This window comes from Theobroma cacao, chromosome 3 (genome assembly GCF_053813885.1).
Source record: "Theobroma cacao isolate CCN51 chromosome 3, ASM5381388v1, whole genome shotgun sequence".
Lineage (NCBI taxonomy): Eukaryota > Viridiplantae > Streptophyta > Magnoliopsida > Malvales > Malvaceae > Theobroma > Theobroma cacao.
The window spans coordinates 29718588-29737668 of NC_142641.1; the positions used below are offsets into that span (position 1 = coordinate 29718588).

A 19081-nucleotide genomic window follows, 5' to 3' on the forward strand; every position below is an offset into this window, starting at 1 on the left:
CAAGGCACTTATTTTAACAAAAGTTGTATAGAATCATTCAAATACTTTGTACAAAACGATCATATTCCCAAAATGATTTTGATAAGAAGTCCACTCATCGGTTTATTGTTGAGCCTTTAGCTGACTCTAATTCCCCTAATGATCCAATTGGGATGATAGGGCTTCGTTAGAACCTAGAATCACATTAGCAGCAGCAATAGGTCAATTCACATACTATAAACCCTAAAAGCTATCCCTTAGCTAGCCACTTTAAATGGCTATCTATGTTCACTATCTTAAGCACTATAAAGTGGATGAACATCTTCAACAATAAAACAGCTCATAGTCCTAATTACTAGCCATTATCCACAACTAAAAACCAAGCTTAGTTCATCACTTACCCTAAGGTTCCTTTGTAGTCGAATTCTCTTCCAATAGCTTCCAAACAAATAGAGTAATTCTCTTTTTCTCTCTCTAGAACGCCCAACTAGTGAGAGAAAGTATGGAAATAAGATTTTTCAAGGGTTTTAAGGAGAGAGAGTGGAAGAATACAAGGGTTCTAGTCAAAAGGGCACAAGGATATGAAAACTAGAGCTAGAGAGAGAAAATTATGCAAGCTCCATATCAAGCTTCCATGAAGGTTAGAAGCAACGTGAGATGGAAGAAGAAGAAGAAGACAAGCTATTGGAAATTCAAGTAGCTGCTGGAAGGAGAAGATATTTATAGCCCAAGCTTATCCATTCCCTTGAAATTACCAAATTGCCCCTCCACAAATTAGCTTATTCTTCTCCAATCTTTTATGCAATCTTTTTTCTCTTTTCACACTGGGACAAGGTCCATAATGGTCTAGACATGCTCGGGTTCATGAAAACTTAAAATTCTAACCTGAGGTGAAAAATGACCATTTTGCCCCTATTGTGAAAATCATCAAAATTTTTGTTTCCTTGTCATTTTACCCCTAATTTCATCATTCATTTATTCCTTAGGCCTACTTAGGCCATAATATTGTTTAAAATCTTACTATTATAGGCTTACTAAAGAAATGACGAAATTACCCCTGATTAGGGATATCGCGTATTTTACTAACTATGAGTCTATAAAGGTCTACATCTCACAGATGATGATTTTGATTTTATTTCAAGTGAATTGGTTAGGAAATGATGAATTATGGTGAGAAAATCAAGTAGGAAAAATCATAGTATTGATGCACCCATCATGGACGAATTTTCCAAGAGAAAATGTGAAGATGATTTTGCTAGATTTTATGCTATTTGACTTGTGTTTGATGATTTGGAGTATTGGGAGAAAAATGGAATTATTTGGAGTTAAATTGGACATATTGGCCAATTAATCGAGAGATAGATCGAATTAGGCCAATACCATTTTATTTAGGTACACAATTGAATTTGTGTAGAATATCGTGTTTAGACGATAATCCGAACAATTTGCATTCCATTTCATGCATTAGTCAAGATCCTGAAATAGATTTATAATGGTATGACATAGTATATTGAATTATGTGTCGTGTATTGTATATAGGTGGTGAGCCCTCTAACAAGGGTAAAGATGTTGTGTCAGATGACTGAGAATAGGAGTATTTCAAACTCCTGATACTGTGAGTAACCTTACTATCGTCTTAATTATCTAAAGTGGTTTTTATCCGATTTTGTGATTTTATGAAAAATGAGTTTAAATGGAAAATATTTATGTTTTATAAGCAAAATGTGATTAAATGAAATGATTTTATAAAATTGTCTTGAAATTGAATGATGGTTTTGGAAAATGGAGTAATTTGAGACTAATTGCTGTGTTATAAATCATGGTTTGAATTGTATGGCTTATGATAATATTGGCATGAATGGTTGATTTGGTAAATGTGTTGAAAATGTATGAACTGTTAATTTGCCTTGAGAGACTGTAAAATAAAATAATTGTCATGTCATGCTATCGCATATTTTATTAAATTGGTGGGTTATAAATTAGTCGCTGTAGTAGACGGGTTCCGTTGTCCAACCTATTAGAGGGGCACGGTAATCCTATTATATTCATACCTCAGTATGAGAGGCGCGCTTGGATAACTCCTGAGGTTAACACTTTAGAGTTCACTTCACATCAAACCACCACGTGAGGGTGAACTCAGCCAACGCCAAGGAATGGCTATGTTTTCAAAATAAAAACATGATTTATGCGTACATAACTTTTTAACATCCTTGGCGGTCTTGGTTGGGATAGCCCTCGGCCAAGGTATCCTTAATAATTGAGTATGAAAATTATTTTGGCACGAGCCAAAGTTTTAAGAAAGTCATAAGCCATGTTGATTACTCAATTTATATGAATTGATTTTATTTGGTTGAAATAAGTTGAAAGGTGATGAATTACAATATGTTAAATTATTTTATCTGTCTTCATTTACTCAATTTTAGATATTTTAGATGGTATTTGTTTACTCACTGGGATTATATAATCTCACCACTCTCCTTTCCACCCATTTCAGGCTTAGGATAGTCGGTAGATAGCTCATTTTGTTGAGGGCTACAGTTGGACTTGCATCCTCAAAAATTGTAGGTTTACTGCTTTTAATACTTTTAGTCGTTAGTGGGCCCACACGTCACTGTAAATTAAATTTTATACTTTGGTTATCTGTATTACAGTATGTATGAATTTATTTAGCTTTTACGCTATAAAAATTATTTACCGGTAACTCTATAAATATTGTTTTATAAGAAAATAGAATATTTTATTCAAATAGTCATAATTTCATTTTAAATGAATGTTTTAAACATCTAAACTTATTTTTGATTATGAAATATGTGTTTTCCACTCGCATACTACATTTTTAACTAGTTTCGAGGTTTTCGGGAAAAAATGACCAAAATGACCCTGTGAGGCAGAAATCATTTTTTTTATTGATTTAAGTTGGAAATAGCTTAAAATCTTTTAGAACATGATATTTGGTAACAGTTACTCACAGGGAAAATGAGAAACTGATATTAAAGCCTTACGGGGTTCCGGTTGACATTTCGGGTAATGAGTGTCGATCGGGACACCGCGGCGATTGTCACGGGCTCGAAGGAAGTACCGGGTCGTGACAGCTAGCCTAGAGTCCAATTGTATCTACAAGTCTCCATCAAGATATTGTAAACATACCTATCATAATTAATTCTCTATATGTCTATGTAAATTAATTAAGGTAGATTCATTAAGCTTATGCTCTAAATTTGGCTGCACATGGTATTTAGTTATATTTCTATCCTAAACACTAATCAAGTCACCTAAGCTCTAAGTGAAGTGAATACATGCTATTCAATCCATTGGTCTATTCTAAACTCCCTTTGTCAAGTTATATTTAGAGACCTAACTCAGTCTAATTGTTGATAAAGCAATTAGAAGCAATAAGCATAGATTTGAAATAAACAACATAATACCCATTAATAATAAGTAAAAGAGAGTTAAAATATCCAAACCACATAAGGAGATCAACCACAACCCTAGAAATATATATTTAGTTTATCATATTCTTAACAAACATCAACCATAAGAAAGAAACCATAAATATAACAAAAAAAAGTGAGAGAAGAACAAATCTAGAGAGAGAAACAAATTTCTGTAGCTTTTTATGCCTTGATCTTTCTTTCTTTCTCCTACTTTATTCTTTTGCTTATGATTCTTCTCTCTTCTGGAAGCTGCTTTAACCTACCCCTCTTGAAAACCCTCTTAAAATGGCCTATATATACCTTCTTTAAAGCCCTAGAGTCAAAAATAGAGAATTGTAGATTTTACAAACCCTGTGTGGGCATCGCGATGTTGGGTTGCTGGCGCTTCGGTGTCCAGCTCTATGTTTTGTGTGGGGGACATGTCTTCTTTGCTCTTTAAGCTGCCTAGTGCAAAACTACTACGGTCTGGTTACTTCTAACTTGATTTTGACCATGTTCTGATCTAAACTAGGCAAAATGATAAACATGATAGTTGTATCCCTTCCTCTAATCTTTCCGATGTTCTAAGAATCACGTTGATTGGACTTCCGTAGCTTGAGTTATGTCTGAAATGCCATAGCATATTTGGTGAAGTCTGCACTTGGCCAACTTGTACAATTCCTTGCCACTTGACTCTTTTTCTTTTGAGGATCTTAAAAACATAGGAACTAAATCAAACATAGCTAAAAATAGGTATTTTTACTATACAAATGAACTAAAATAACTTGAAGTAAACTCACTCAATCATGAGTTAAATAATTAAAGAAAAATGAAGAAAACTGTTTAAAGTTTTGCCTAAACTCAAAAACTTAGCCATTTTATCACTCAAAATATGACAAGATAACTCTATATAATAGAGTTATTACACTCCCAAACTTAACATTTTGCTTGTCCTCGAGCAAAACTTAAAACAAAAGAAAATAACATAAACGAAGAAAACATCTAACTAGAAGTAGTTTGCACCAAGTTAATAATCACCTTTAAATTCCTCATAAGTCATCTCATTTTCTCGACTCAAAGCAAAACATAAATATTATTGAAGTTCACATTTCAGCTCAAATGCAAGCTCATTCTCAAATGGATTCCTAGTGTGTGTGTGAAATCTCTTACAATGAACATCATGCAATTTGGATAAATTTATGCTCATGCAAAATGCAAATTAGTCTAGAGTTTCATATGTTTGCTTTTCATCTCTTTCTCCACTAATATAGACTAACACTTAATTAAGGATCTTTAAGACTTTATTCAGCTTGTAACATATGGCTGGGGTGAAGGTAGGATATGGGATATTATGCGGCTCAATTCACCCTTAGCACATAGTCAATCTATGACCTATTTAGAGCTATATTTTCCTTCACCAAGTACACTCTTTTTCCCTCTAATTTTTCTTTTGTTCAACACTTCATTCTTTTTCTTCTTTTTCTTCCCCTTTTTTTTTCTCTCAATTTCCACAGCCTTAAACTTATTTATTTTATTGGGTAGTGAGATGAATACAATTATGTTTTTGAACTTTTAATCACTTTTCATCTATACTACCTTTTTTCACTATCTAGCTCATTACACTCCTTAAATTGACTTATGCACTTAGGAGTAAGGAGAGCAAAACTTGGAACTTTTTATGTAAGGGTCTAGGCTAATAATTAAGTGTTTAAATAAAGAAAAGATTACATTAGGCTCAAAGGGGTATTTAAAGGATAAATATATATAGTAAGGTGGCTCGAAAGGCTCAATCGGTCCAAGGATGGCATAAGTCACTTCCTTAAGTAAGTATTTGTTGGAGTAGGATCTTAGTGGATTAATGTGATTGTGTAAAGCATGGATTTCAAAAATTTCTTTAACAAAGGAAGCAAGCAATCCAATTACACAAGCGGAAACACACATTATTATTATTGCAAGTAATATAATCACATCCAAAAAAAATAAAATTAGAATCTATTAAGTAAGAAAACCATACCTTTATTTTGAGATTCTTATTTTCTGATAATACCACACCAATGAATGATTTCTCGACCAAATAAGTTTACCACTTATTCTTCAAAAATACTTTCAACTTGAACCTTGAGTGGACAAGGTGTGAAATGCAAGGCTACAAGATGGCAAATAAGTTTATTCTCTTTTCTTTGGAAAAGCTTGGAAGAAGAGAAGAGAAGAGATGGCTAAAACTTTTTTTAAGAAAAAGTATGTTCTATTCTTTTCTTCCAATCTCTTATCTTTTTATTAAAACTCTTGCTTCAAACGTTTAATCAAAATGAAATACCTTTGAATCAATCTTGACCATCCATTCAGAGTTATGGAAGCATCAAACATGCTTCATAATTATCAAAATTAAAATTAAAGAATAAATAATTTAATTCTTTAATTATCATTTAGAGTTCTTGATAAAATAAAACTCTTTATTGAATAATAACTCTTATTTTATTATTATCCATATTTATTTAAAAAGAATTAATAATAAATAAAAGAGTAATAGTCAAATATAGAGTCTCTTTTTATCAACATGGATGTCTAGATTCATTTTGCAAGAATCCTCATAAAATTATCTTAATTTAAGACAACTCTTGTCTGTAATTAAGACAAAAAAATATTTTATCTTATCTAAATTGAGACAAATATGTTTTCTTAACTAAATTAAGACAAAAAATATTTTTCTTGTCTTAAATTAAGGCAAACATATTTTCTTGTCTAAATTAAGACCGAACATGTTTTCCTGTCTAAATTAAGACAAACATGTCAAAGTTGCCAATTTTGTACACAATTTAATTAAACAAATTAAAACAGACATTTCAACTTAAACAAGTTGAATTCTACGAAGCTAAGTGGGGAATCTATTTGGACATAAATATTCCAAGCTCCAATAAACTTAGAATTATTCTTAATCTCATTAAAAATAATTCAAGCTTATTAACCATGAAATCACTCCACCATAGATTCATGGTTGCACTCTTGGATTAACTATAATTACAAGAAATAATTCAATATTTGATATTAAGTATTAGTTGTCTAATTACAAGCCTTATGTTGTGAACCCTCAATACCATCCAATGATAAAAGGTGAAATTACCGTTTTACCCTTTATATCAATTTTGTCCCCTAGTCTCAAATTTCATCCAATTAGTGATTCAATACTCTAGATCTAATCTTTTGAGTATCCAAATGTGATGAGTAGCTAATTCATCAATCCACTAGGCCCAGATTAATCACCAATCTTCTTGAAATCACTAGAAGTGATGTTAATGCTATGAACTCCATTATCTGGATATATGTTCTCAAATGTTCATCTCAATTATAATCCCAAAATACGGAGTCTAGATCAACGCTTTATGATGATCATGCTCATGATAAATCAAAGATTATAAGGAGATTAAACATGAGTCCACTATCCATCAGGATTTCGGTTCTCCTATAAGCAAAAGCATAAGTGCGAGATCAAGATTTAGGTAACGGTAAAACTTAAATTTGATTCTCACATGATTCCAGTTCATGTTATAGTGTCATTACTCGAAGTCAACCATTTCGATGATTTGGGACTCATCATTCTCTTGAAATGAATCACATTCGTTTCGTTGGAAGTAATCTGGACACTACAGCCTTAACATAATAAAGTGACCAGCTTTATTATATGGCTATGAACAATTTTTAGATTCAATTAAAATACATGTCTCCTATGTATGACTCTTCATTCAAATGTATTTTAATATCTCAATAGAATCTTGGTACCTTAATAACTAGATAATGAATGCTTACTAAAACAAACTCTTCGTCTTATTATCAAAATGTACTTTCATTACAAATAAATTCAATGAATTTAAACATGAGAATATACTTGCTTTTCAGGGCACTATATTCTCAAAATTCCTAACAGTATTGCCTATGATTTCGCCTCGAGAGAAACTCAAACAAATTCTAAAACTCAAATATTATTCAAAATTTTCATTCACATAAATCTTCTTTAAAAGTACACAACAATTCCATGCAAAAGATATAATGCTCAAATTGTGGAAAATCTCATCTTACAATGATGCTTCTCACGAGAGTTTAACATAATACTCAAATAATATTTACATCTACTACGAGAAAAAGATAACAAGATAATTGATTTTGCATCATGGGATAGGTGAATCACATAAATTGATGCAACTAACTCTACTTTAGAATCTTAAAATATGTAGAAAATTAAATGGTGAACAACTTAACTAAACTTAAAGTCTAAAAACATAAAGACAATAAAGCTTAAAAATTGAAAAGTCCCCCCCCCCTAAACTTAGAATTAAAATTTTCCTTAATGTTAAAAACTAAAAAAGAAAAGTCAAGAATACTCCCTTGAGTTGCAGAGATCCTTTAACCGTCATCTTCATCCTCATTATATCCAAAGTTGTTGGGAGGATTCATTACAGTGACAAAAATTTAAATAGGAAAAAGAACAAAAACACATTAATGGGAAAATTTGAAAAAAAAAAATTCCAATAAAAGATTAAGAGTTTCAAAAACTTGGGTTACCTCCCATGAAGCGCTTCTTTATAGTCACTAACTTGACTGATTCACCGTATTCTGCATTTCTTCATCCACATCATACAGCTTGAGGCTCATTGCGTTGACCATAAGCGCTCTAGTGGCCTTATCCTCTATCTTTGTTATCCCACACAGATAAATCTTGATCACTTTAAAAGGACCCAACCATCTTGCCTTACGTTTTGATGGAAAAAGTTTAAAGCTAGAACTATTAAGTGACACTTGATATCCAACATGAAAATCAAGACAATTGAGACGTGGTGGACGATGCTCCTCAAGCGACTACTCGGTTTTGATCTATGGAGGTGGTAACTTTAACTCAAAGGTTGGTGCTTGATCACTTATAAGTGGAGAAATAGGTTTACCCTTACCCTAATCAACCACATCCATTCTAAAGCAACTAACGAAAGAAGTAGGATGCTTAATTGCATTGAAAATATTGAACTCTACTACTTTTTCTCCAACTATAAAAGTTATCTTACCTTCCTTCACATCAATAAGAGTGCTTACAGTTGCTAAGAAAGGTCGTCCTAAGATTAAAGAAATTTTCACATCTTTTTCCATCTTAAACACAAGGAAGTCAACCGAGATGTAAAGATACCCCACTTTAACCAATGCATCCTTTAGGATCCCAACAGGGTGTCGAATTATTCTGTCTACTAATTGCAAGGTTGAATGTCCTTAAGTCCTAGTAACAGATAAAGGCATCAGTAACACACTAGCACCCAAATCACACAAAGTTTTAGAAAAATTAAAACCACTAATAGCACAAGGTATAGAAAAACTTCCTAGATCCTTTAGCTTTGGTGGGAACTTCTTCTGAATAATAGCGCTACACTTTTCAATGAGTGCCACTGTCTCATACTCGCCTAACTTCCTTTTCTTTGTCAAAATATCTTTCAAAAACTTAGCATATGAAGGCATTTGTTCTAAAACTTCAATAAAAGGGATGTAAATGTGAAGCTTCTTGAATACCTCTATAAATTTTTGAAATTGAACTCCAACTTTTTCTTTTAGAAATGCTGAGGAAATATAGGAAAAGGGTGTGTTACCGGTGCATCATTGACTTGCACTTGCTTGTTATGCTTTTCGACTTCTGATTCATTTTCAATTAGCTTTTCTTGTAGCTTTTCTTGCTTACTACTACTGCCAACCTCTTTTCCACTCTGAAAAAATACTTCCATACAAGGTTCCTTGCCTTCCCTCTCAGGATTAAGTTTAATATTACTCGGTAGGGTCCCTGGAGATCTATTATTGACAGCATTAGCTAATTACCCTACTTGAGTCTCAAGATTTTTGAAAGAAGTTGCCTGACTATGAATAAGGGTATCTGTCTTAGCCATATATCGCATGAGCAGTTCTTTCATGGACGGCTTCATTTCTTACACTAGGGGTCTTGGTTGCAATGCAAAACCTAGATGAAAATTCGATCTTAAAGCTAATAAAGGGCCCTAATTGTTATTCCAAGAGAAGTTAGGGTGATTCCTCCACCTAGGATTATATGTGGTTGAGTATGGATTAATTTTTTGCCTATTATCCACAAATTGCACTAACTCCAATCCTGATGGAGGGCCTTGATTGCTTAAATGCCCCTTACCACAATAATCACAAGAAATAAAGGGACTTTGTATTGAATAAACTCCAAAAGAATCATTTTCTTAGTAAGAGTAACTACTTGAGCAGTCACAGCATTAATAGCATCCAACTCATGAACATTCGTTACCCTCCTTAGCAAGGCCTTCTCAGAATGCCATTAATAGTTGTTGGAGGCCATATTCTCCAATAGATCATAAGCATCATCAATAGACTTTAACAACCCATTATAAAATGTTTGCACTTGCAGTCATTTAGGTAGACCATGATGTAGGTATCTCCGAAGCAAATCTTTATACCTCTCCCATGATTCATATAAAGACTCAAAATCCAATTGCATGAAAGAAGTAATATCATTCCTCATCTTTACAGTCTTCACAGGAGGGAAAAACTTGGCTAGAAACTTTTATGCAATGTCATCCCAAGCAGTGATGAAGCTGGTAAGAAGAAAATTTAACCAAACTTTGGCCTTATCTTGCAATGAGAAAGGAAACAGCCTCAACCGACTGGCATCATCAGTGACCCCATTATGCTTGAAGGTGTCACAAATCTCCAAAAAATTAGAAATATGTGCATTAGGTTCATCATTTGGGAGGCCTCCAAATTGAATAGATGTTTGGATCATTTGAATGATGGCTAACTTAATCTTGAAATTGTTAGCTTGAATTACTGACCTTCGAATGCTTGAATGAAGTCCTTGGACTAATGGAACAACAAAATTCCTCAATGATCAATTATCCACTACATATCCTTGAATTTGCTGCTCACCTTGATTCTCAGCCATTATATTCGATTTATTGGAGTCTTGAGAAATTTGTCTAAGTAATCTTCAGAAAGTCTTCTTGATTTTTAGATCACAAGGGATAATTTCCAAGCTCCTTACTCTTCTCATACACTGGCCAAGAAGTACCTGAAAGTAAAGAAAACAAAGCTTGAATTAAGATTGGTTTGCTTAGTAGTAATATTAGCAAAAGAATAGAAAAACAACTCATTGGCAAAGTCGCCAAAAACTTGTTGCTTGCTAAATTACTAAGATATTGGCTTTAAAAATTTTCTTAGTTTAGCAAAAACATTATGCAATCGCACATGATCAACAAGAAATATAGTAGTAAGTAAGTATCGTCTCCACAGGAAATTGTATCTAAATTCTTGCTAAATACTAAACTTAAGCACCCTAATCTTATCCAAGTAAATATAAATTGAAAAATTAATTAAAAAAGAAATTAAAGTAAAAAGGCTAAACTAGGGAATTAAAGCTAAAAATTACTAGAGGATCAGTGAAGTAAGGCTTAAGATTGTGGAATTACTCTACTTTCATATGAATTTAATCTCCCCTTTTATACTTATATCAATGGGATGGTTGCTAGCCTAGAGTCTAATTATATCTACAAGTCTCCGTCGAGATGTTGTAAACTACCTATCATAATTAATTCTCCATATGTTTATGTCAATTAATTAAGGTAGGTTCACTAAGCTTATGCTCTAAATTTGGCTGCACATGGTATTTAGATATATTTCTATTTTAAACACTAATTAAGTCACCTAAGCTCTAAGTGAAGTGGACACATGCTATTCAATCCCTTGGTCTATTCTAAACTCTCTTTGTCAAGTTGCATTTAGAGACCCAACTCAATCCAATTGTTGGTCAAGCAATTAGAAGCAATAAGCATAGATTTGAAATAAATGACACAATACCCATTAATAATAAGTAAAAAAAAGTTAAAATATCCAAACTACATGAAGAGATCAACCGCAATCCTAGAAATAGATATTTAGTTCATCATATTCTCAGCAAACATCATCCACAAAAAAGAAATCATAAATACAACAAAAGAAAGTGAGAGAAGAATAAATCTAGAAAAAGAAACAAATTTTTGCAAGTTTTTGAGCCTTGATCTTCCTTTCTTTCTCTTCCTTTCTTCTTTTGTTTATATTTTTCTCTCTTCTAGAAGCTATTCTAACCTCCCACTCTCGAAAACCCCCTTAAAATGGCCTATATATACCTCTTTTAAAGCTTTAAAGTCAAAAATCGAGAATTATAGATTTTAAAAACCCTGTGCAAGAGCCGTGGCGCTAGGTGGCTGGTGCTGTGGAGCCTAGCTCTCTATTTTGTGTGGGAAACATGTCTTCTTGGCTCTTCAAGCTACCTAGTGCAGAATTGCTACCGTCTGGCTATTTATAACATGATTTTGACCATGTTTTGATTAGAACTAGATGACATAATTACACGAAAGTTGTAGCCCTTCCTCTTATCTTTCCAATGGCTTAAGAATCACATTGATTGGACTTTTGTATCTTGAGTTATGTCTGAAATAACAAAGTATATTTGGTGAAGTCTACACCTGGCCAGCTTGTACAATTCCTTGCCACTTGAACCCTTCTCTTTTGAGGACCTTAAAAACATAAGAAGTAAATCAGCCATAGCTAAAATAAGGCATTTTAACCATAAAAATGAACTAAAATAAACTAAGTAAACTAGCCCAATCATGAGTTAACTAATTAAAGAAAAACGAAGAAATCTATTTAAAAGTTTGCCTAAACTCAAAGACTTAGTCACTTTATCACTCAAAATATGGTAAGATAACTCTATATAATAGAGTTATCAGTAAGAGCAATTATCTCAAGTTCTTCCAATTTTCTCTTTTTGGTCAGAATGTGTTTCAAGAATTTAACATAACCTAGCATTTGTCCCAAAGCTTAAGTAAAGGAATATTAATGTGCAACTTTTTAAACACCTCAAAAAATCTTTAGAATTGTTTGTCAAGTTTTTGTTTCTGAAAACATTACAAAAAAGGTGGTGGGGGTGGGGGTGCAGGTTTTAATTGTGATTTTTCTTTTTTTGAATTTTTAATAATTTTTTCAATCACAATTTCTTTTCAGCATCTTTTTTTATTTTTTTTCATTAGATTGAATTGAAATTTCAGAATTTAAATCCTTACCACGTACCTTTTTACTTACCTTTTTTCCATTGAGGAGATTGATTGCCTTACAATGTTCCTTATTTCTCTTCTTAGGTTTGGCTCAGTGCCAGTAGGTAAGGCACCTTGAGATCTATTATTAAAAGCATTGGCAAGTTGGCCCACTTGTGTCTCAAAATTTTTATTGATGCTGCTTGACTTTGAATGATGGCATTAGTCTTTTCCATGAACATATCATTCTTTGTCATGAAGGCATCAATCTTTGTCATAAAGGCATCAGTCTTTGTCATGAATTGCATGAACATATCCTCCATTGAAGGCTTTTTCTCTGGCATAGGAGCTCTAGGTGGAAATCCATGAGGCAAGTTTGGCTTAAATGCTAATGAAAACCCTCGACTATTGTTCCATGAGAAATTAAGATGATTCCTCAAATCAGGATTATAAGTGTTGGAATAAGGATTGTTGTTCAATTGCCTATTTCCAACAAATTGATAAGATTCAGAATAAATGGGATAATTGTCATTAAAATGTCATTCTCTATAAAATTCACAAATCACAAAAGGGTTCTGAACAACATTAACACTCAATTTATCAATTTTTTTTTTGTGAGAGAAGATAATTATGTAGACAAAGAATTAATCGCATCTAATTCAAGCACTCCAATAATTTTTCTTGTATCCAATCTTTCAAAAGACCACTGATAGTTATTGGAAGCCATCTCTTGAAGCAAATCATAAGCCTCATCAATGGATTTACTCATAAGTGCACCTTCAGTGGCATCATCAATGGTAGTTCTAAAAAGTTCCAACAAACCATTATAAAAAGTCTGAACTTGCAACCACTTAGGTAATCCATGGTGAGGACACCTTTTTAACAAATCCTTGTACCTCTCCCAAGCCTTATATAGTGATTTAAAATGAAATTGCATGAAAGAGGTGATATCATTCTGCATCTTTGCTGTCTTAGCAGATGGAAAAAGTAAGAACCGGTAGGAAGCGAATTTAACCATCTGTTTGCTTTATCTCTTAGTTGAAAAGGGAAAAGCCTCAATCTTATGGCATCATCAATAACACCATTAGCCTTGAATGTGTAACAAATTTCCAAGAAATTCACAATATGAGCATTAGGATCATCATTACGTAAACCCCCAAACTGAACAGAAGTCTGAATCATTTGAATGATTGCTGGTTTAATTTCAAAGTTGTTGGCTTGAATGGTAGGTCTTCGGATACTAGAGTTAAGACCTTATACTAGTGAGACAACATATTCCCTCAAAGGCTTAGCCTTATCCCCTTGTTGATCAGCCATTGTTTTACTTGGAGTAGAAACTTGTTGATTTTTCCTCTAAAGTCTTGGAAAGCCTTTTCGATTTCTCGATCAAAAGGAATGATTTCCAAATTTTTGGCTCTTCGCATACAATGACCAAAAATACTTGAAAAATTAAAGAAAAGAAAAGTTTGAATTAAGATTAGGAATGCTTGGTATTAATATTAACAAGAAAGAATTAAAAATCAATTCCCAATCAATGGCGCCAAAAACTTGTTGATTTCTTACGTAAGTGCATGCATCGCAAACAAGTAATATAATGATAAAGTAGAGTATCGTTCTCGCAGAGAATTGTTTTAATTCTTATTTGTTGATTACTAAAATTAATACACCCTAATTTTATTCAAACAATAAAAATTAAATTTAACAAACTTCAAAACTAAAAGTAATCTAAAATTACTAAGCAAAATTACTTTATTAAACTTGATTGACTACCAGACCTAAGATTATAATTTCCCTCAATACTTCATCTGAATATTCTCTCTCTCTCTCTCTCTCTTTTTCTCTCTCTCTCTCTCTCTCTCTCTCTCTCTCTCTCTCTCTCTCTCTCTCTCTCTCTCTTAACTTAGTTTAGTAGATTAAGTTGCTAACCTAGAGTCCTAATTTATTTACAAGTCTCTATCGAGTTTCTTATAAAAATATCTCTCCCAATTAACTTACTATATGTCTATGCAAATAAAATTGAAGAAAGACTAATTCATTAAGTTTGTGCTCTAATCCTGACTATGTATGGCTTATAGGTGCATGTCTACCCTACATGCAAATCAAACCACCTAATCAACTATATACATTTGATCATACGCTATTCTATTCAAAGTTTACCTAAATCTCCTTTGTCAAGTTTCAACCTAAGTTTCTAGATCAATCTAATTAGTGATCAGGCAATTAGAAGCATTAAGTGCTTGTTTGGCCTGGCTTTTTTTCAGTTTATCTATCTCTTAAAAGTAAAAGCCAGACCAAACATAAATTTTGAGAAGCTCTAAAAAAAAGTAGTTTTTTTTTTAAAGAATAAAATTTTTAAAAAAAGAGCTTCAGGAAAAGCTTTTATGAGGAGCTTTTTCTTCTCTTCTTTTAAAAATACAAGAGAATTTTTATTTTTGTTTCAAAAATATCCTCATCTGTTAAAAATAATTACAATATTACCCTCTCAAAAAATAGAAATATCTTCTATGATAATTTTAACAAAAATTATAACTTATAAAAAAGAACTTATAAAAAGAAATTTACCAAAAAACTTTAACTTAATTTTAAAAGCTATTATTTTTCATAAGAGCTTCATAATAGCTTTTAAACTAGAAAAAAGCCAGGCCAAACAGGCTCTAAGAATATAATAGAATAAATAATTTAAAACCATCAAAACATAAGCAAAAGAGAGATAAATAATTCAAACTCTGTATTAAGTTCAATCATAATCTTAGATAACTAAATTAATTCACCATAATGTCACAAATCATCATCAAATAAAGTTGAAATATTGAAACCAAACCAAGAAAAATAAAAGAATAACAAAAAGAATAAAGAATCCTAAGAATTGCAATCTTGATCTCTAAATCTTTTTGCATCACTCGATTTCTTCTTAGCTTCATAAAGACTTTTTCAATGATTTTGTGGGTAAATCTTAGCTCTAAATCTAGCATTTCGTGTCTTTAAAAGTCCTCCAAAGTGTTGCTTTTATAAGGCTTTGAAGTTGGGCCAAGTTAGGTGAAGAAAGAAGTTAATTCTAATCAGGATTTCCTCATCAGACTATATGAGCCACAGCCTACCTCCACCAAGGTTGCGACCTCGACCATTTAATTGTTAGTTTAAGCCCGACAAGCCAATCTGTGGTTGTATGGGAATTGCAATTTTGAGATATTCATGTATGACATTTTGTTATTCATAATAACATTGAGGTAGTTCTTTATCCATAAGTTTGTAATTTAATTACTTTTTGTACTTATGTAGATAAAGCCCATGGAACTATATATGCCTTGCAAAGGAATTGTATTGGGATACAATTGTGAGATCCTTATGCATTAAAGCATTGTTCTTAAAAGTTTCTGATCATTGTATTATTGAGACAAGGCATCAATAATGCTCAAAGATTGGCACATGTTATATTCCTTACTTGTGAAGTAAGCAATCGTTCTCATAGGTTGAAGTATAGAGATACTTGGAACTAGCATGTGGGTGCTTGTCGTGGGAGAGCGAGTTCACTGAATATGACCCGCCATGAGAAATGCATTTGGTACCTCACTCAAGTGTCTATGCAATACTTCTCATGTGTCAGTTGTGTAACTACTCCCTAGACTTGAGACACCAGGTTGTCTTGTATGTGGAGTACTATGCTTTAATTTCATCCTTATGGGTGCCTAATCAAGGATGCCAAAACAGAATGTTTTTTGGCATAGTATGAAGCATATGAAGGCAAATGAGTAGTTAAGATAGGAATCATCACCCCAAGTGATTTGAGGGGAAATATCTCATTAGTTCTTGGTTGACATTAGCTTAATCAAATCCTTGGCCAAGGTACTTAGGAGATTTGAAATGAGTTTCATAAGTCTCTATAAAACTAATGATCTAACTGCAAGAACAAATATGGAGATCAATAAGAGTAGGCACTGCACCAAACTCTTATCATCTTCGGGATATATGATGAGGGAATGAATTACACTAAAAGGTTGTCAAAAAATCTTTTGACTCTTCTAACAATTGGGTGGCCATGATGCATTGATAGATGTCAATCCTGGTCTATGGAATTGAATTAGTTAATTTAAAATTGAATATGATTCATTTAAATTAATTAATTAATAATATTATAATTCAATTCCATTGCCAATATGTTAAGAACCTAATGGGTCACACACAAAGGTTGCAATTTGGATTAAATTGAGAGTGTGATGATTTAAGTTAGACTTAAATCAAATTCTAGGTTTTAACTACTAAGGACCTAATTAAAATAGTTTAATTAGGTGTTGGTTAAATATTATATTTGTTATAATATTAAGGACTTATTTTGCAAATTTTAATAAGTTAAACCTAGATATAAATAGTAAAATCTGACCCTATAAACACATGTCATGACATACATGCACTGAGTAGCATGTTATTATGCTAAGAAAAGCACCTAATAATAGATGAAACTCGGTATTGTACCTAATGGTACACTCGAGTTGATTTAACCTCGAACTAGTTCAAATAGGAATTGTAGGATGAAATTTAATATTTTATAGTCAAGGAATGACTAAAAATGATTGTTCGGAGTTCGAGGGTTCATTTGGGGTAAAATCGAAAATTTTGATGTTTAGGGGCAAAAGTCGTCATTTTACCACCTAAGATAATAATTTGATCAGGGAGTGAAATTTTTTATCAAGATTAACTATTTGGAGTATAATTTAATGATAAGAAGTGAAAAAGTTTAATTCTGGTGATTTTTGAAGTGTAGGGGCAAAATCGTAATTTTACCACCCGCAGACAAAATTTAAGATTTTGAGAGAATTTAGATCAAATTTGACAAATTAGAGAATGGTATGAGTATAAGGGATGAAAAATATGTCTATGGGCAATTTTTCAGTTTTTTGGGCAAAAATGTAATTTTTCACTTTTACGGGGGCAAAAGTGTAAATTTCAAAAATTACTCCACCGAGACTTTGGATAAGTCTGAGAATTTTATCTAAGCTATGGATATGTGGGACAAGTGTATGGTGAAAATTTGAAAACAAATGGATGAAATTTTAAAAATAGGCCAATGGGAAAGTGACACGTGGCATTTTTTTAATGAAATAATATTATTTTAATGAAAAGTCAGCCCATTTAAACCCCATTTTAAGTGCTGGTCGGCCATAAGGAAGAACAAGAGAGGAAATAGAGAGGAAAAGAAGAAAAAAAGAAAAACCAAAGAGAAACAAGAAAATTCAAAGGGGAAATCGCGAATTTCATCCATTTACGCGTCTAACGGTAAGATTTTTCGATTTTAGCTTGATTTCTACCTTTCTTATGCCTTTATTTCCATTGGGCATGCTTGAGGAGAGAGATCAAAGAGTGACACCATGTGCTGGCCGAAATTCAAGGGGGGGAATTTTAGAATTTTTAGGTTTTGATTTTTAGTTAAATTAATAGTTTTAGTTAGTTAAATGTGTATAGAAATTAAATTTGGCAAGAAAGCATGAAATTTTCACAATACCCACTCTTGGCTGGATGCTCAATGTTGTACAATGATGATGAATTGATTTTATTCTAAGGGAAATGAAGAGAAAATGATGAAAAAAGATTAAACGTGATAGAAAAACAAAGTAGAAAATTAACCGAGTTAATGTCCCATTTTTGGCCAAATTTTCCAAGAAAAAGAGTGAGCTGATTTTGGTGATTTTAGAGGGATATTGGCTGATAATTAATGGTTAGAAATGTTGGAGAGAAAATGGGACAATTTAGAGCTAAAATGGAGCGCGTTAGCAATTTATCGGGTAAAGTGCAAAAAATAGGTTAATACCGCATTTAAGCCGTTTTTGGCTATTGCATTTCATATCATGCATTAGTATAGGATTTAAGTCAAATATATAGTGATTTAGCATTAATGTGATGAATTGAGTAAATTTTTGCAATGTCTAGGAGGAGAGCCTTCCGGTAAAGGTAAGGAAATCGTACCCGACGAGTAGTTATCGGGGCACCTAGAAAGCTTTTAGTTTGTACAAATGGTGAGTAAACTTATTATTATTGTAAATTATCTAGAGTTTATTTTTAAATGCCCTTTATGTATTTTATGAAATGAAAACGAGATTAAAACGAGATTTTTGATGTTTTAGGAATAAATGTGACAAATAAAAATATATTGTATTGATTATGAAATTGAGTAATTGGAGGCTGCAAATTGACTTGAAAAATATATATTTTCCTAGGAATGGCTTATGAGAAATGAGTATATGTGGCTATATTTTGTGAGTGCATTGGGAAATTTATATAAGTTGTTTTTACTATGCAAGCTGGATAAATAAATAAAAGCCACGTTATCCTGTCGAAATTTTATTAAAATTGGTGGGTTAGTCACTGCAGTGACGAGTTTCCGTGGACTGCCTATTAGAGGGCCACTATAAACCCAGTTATATAGTTATTCCAGTTGTAGAGGCGAGGAGGGTAACTCCCGGGGTAGTATTAGAGCTCACTTCACGTCGAACCCCCACGTGAATGTGTAACTCGGCCAACGCCAAGGGACGGCTTGTTTTAAAAATAAAAATATGTTTCACGTGTGAATATTTAACACCCTTGGCGGACTCGGTTAGATGCCTCGGCCAAGGTATCCCCGAGGAT

At 32.6% G+C, this 19081-nt stretch overlaps 2 non-coding genes across 2 annotated transcripts; both read left to right on the plus strand.

Annotated features, from left to right (window-relative positions):
- The first annotated feature begins 9814 nt into the window (after window positions 1-9814).
- On the plus strand, window positions 9815-9921 carry LOC148763682 (small nucleolar RNA R71). Its single transcript, XR_016025672.1, has one exon. It is a non-coding gene; the product is annotated as a small nucleolar RNA R71 (small nucleolar RNA).
- A 3399-nt stretch (window positions 9922-13320) lies between these two features.
- LOC148763683 (small nucleolar RNA R71) lies at window positions 13321-13426 on the plus strand. The gene has a single exon (XR_016025589.1). It is a non-coding gene; the product is annotated as a small nucleolar RNA R71 (small nucleolar RNA).
- Window positions 13427-19081: the final 5655 nt, after the last annotated feature.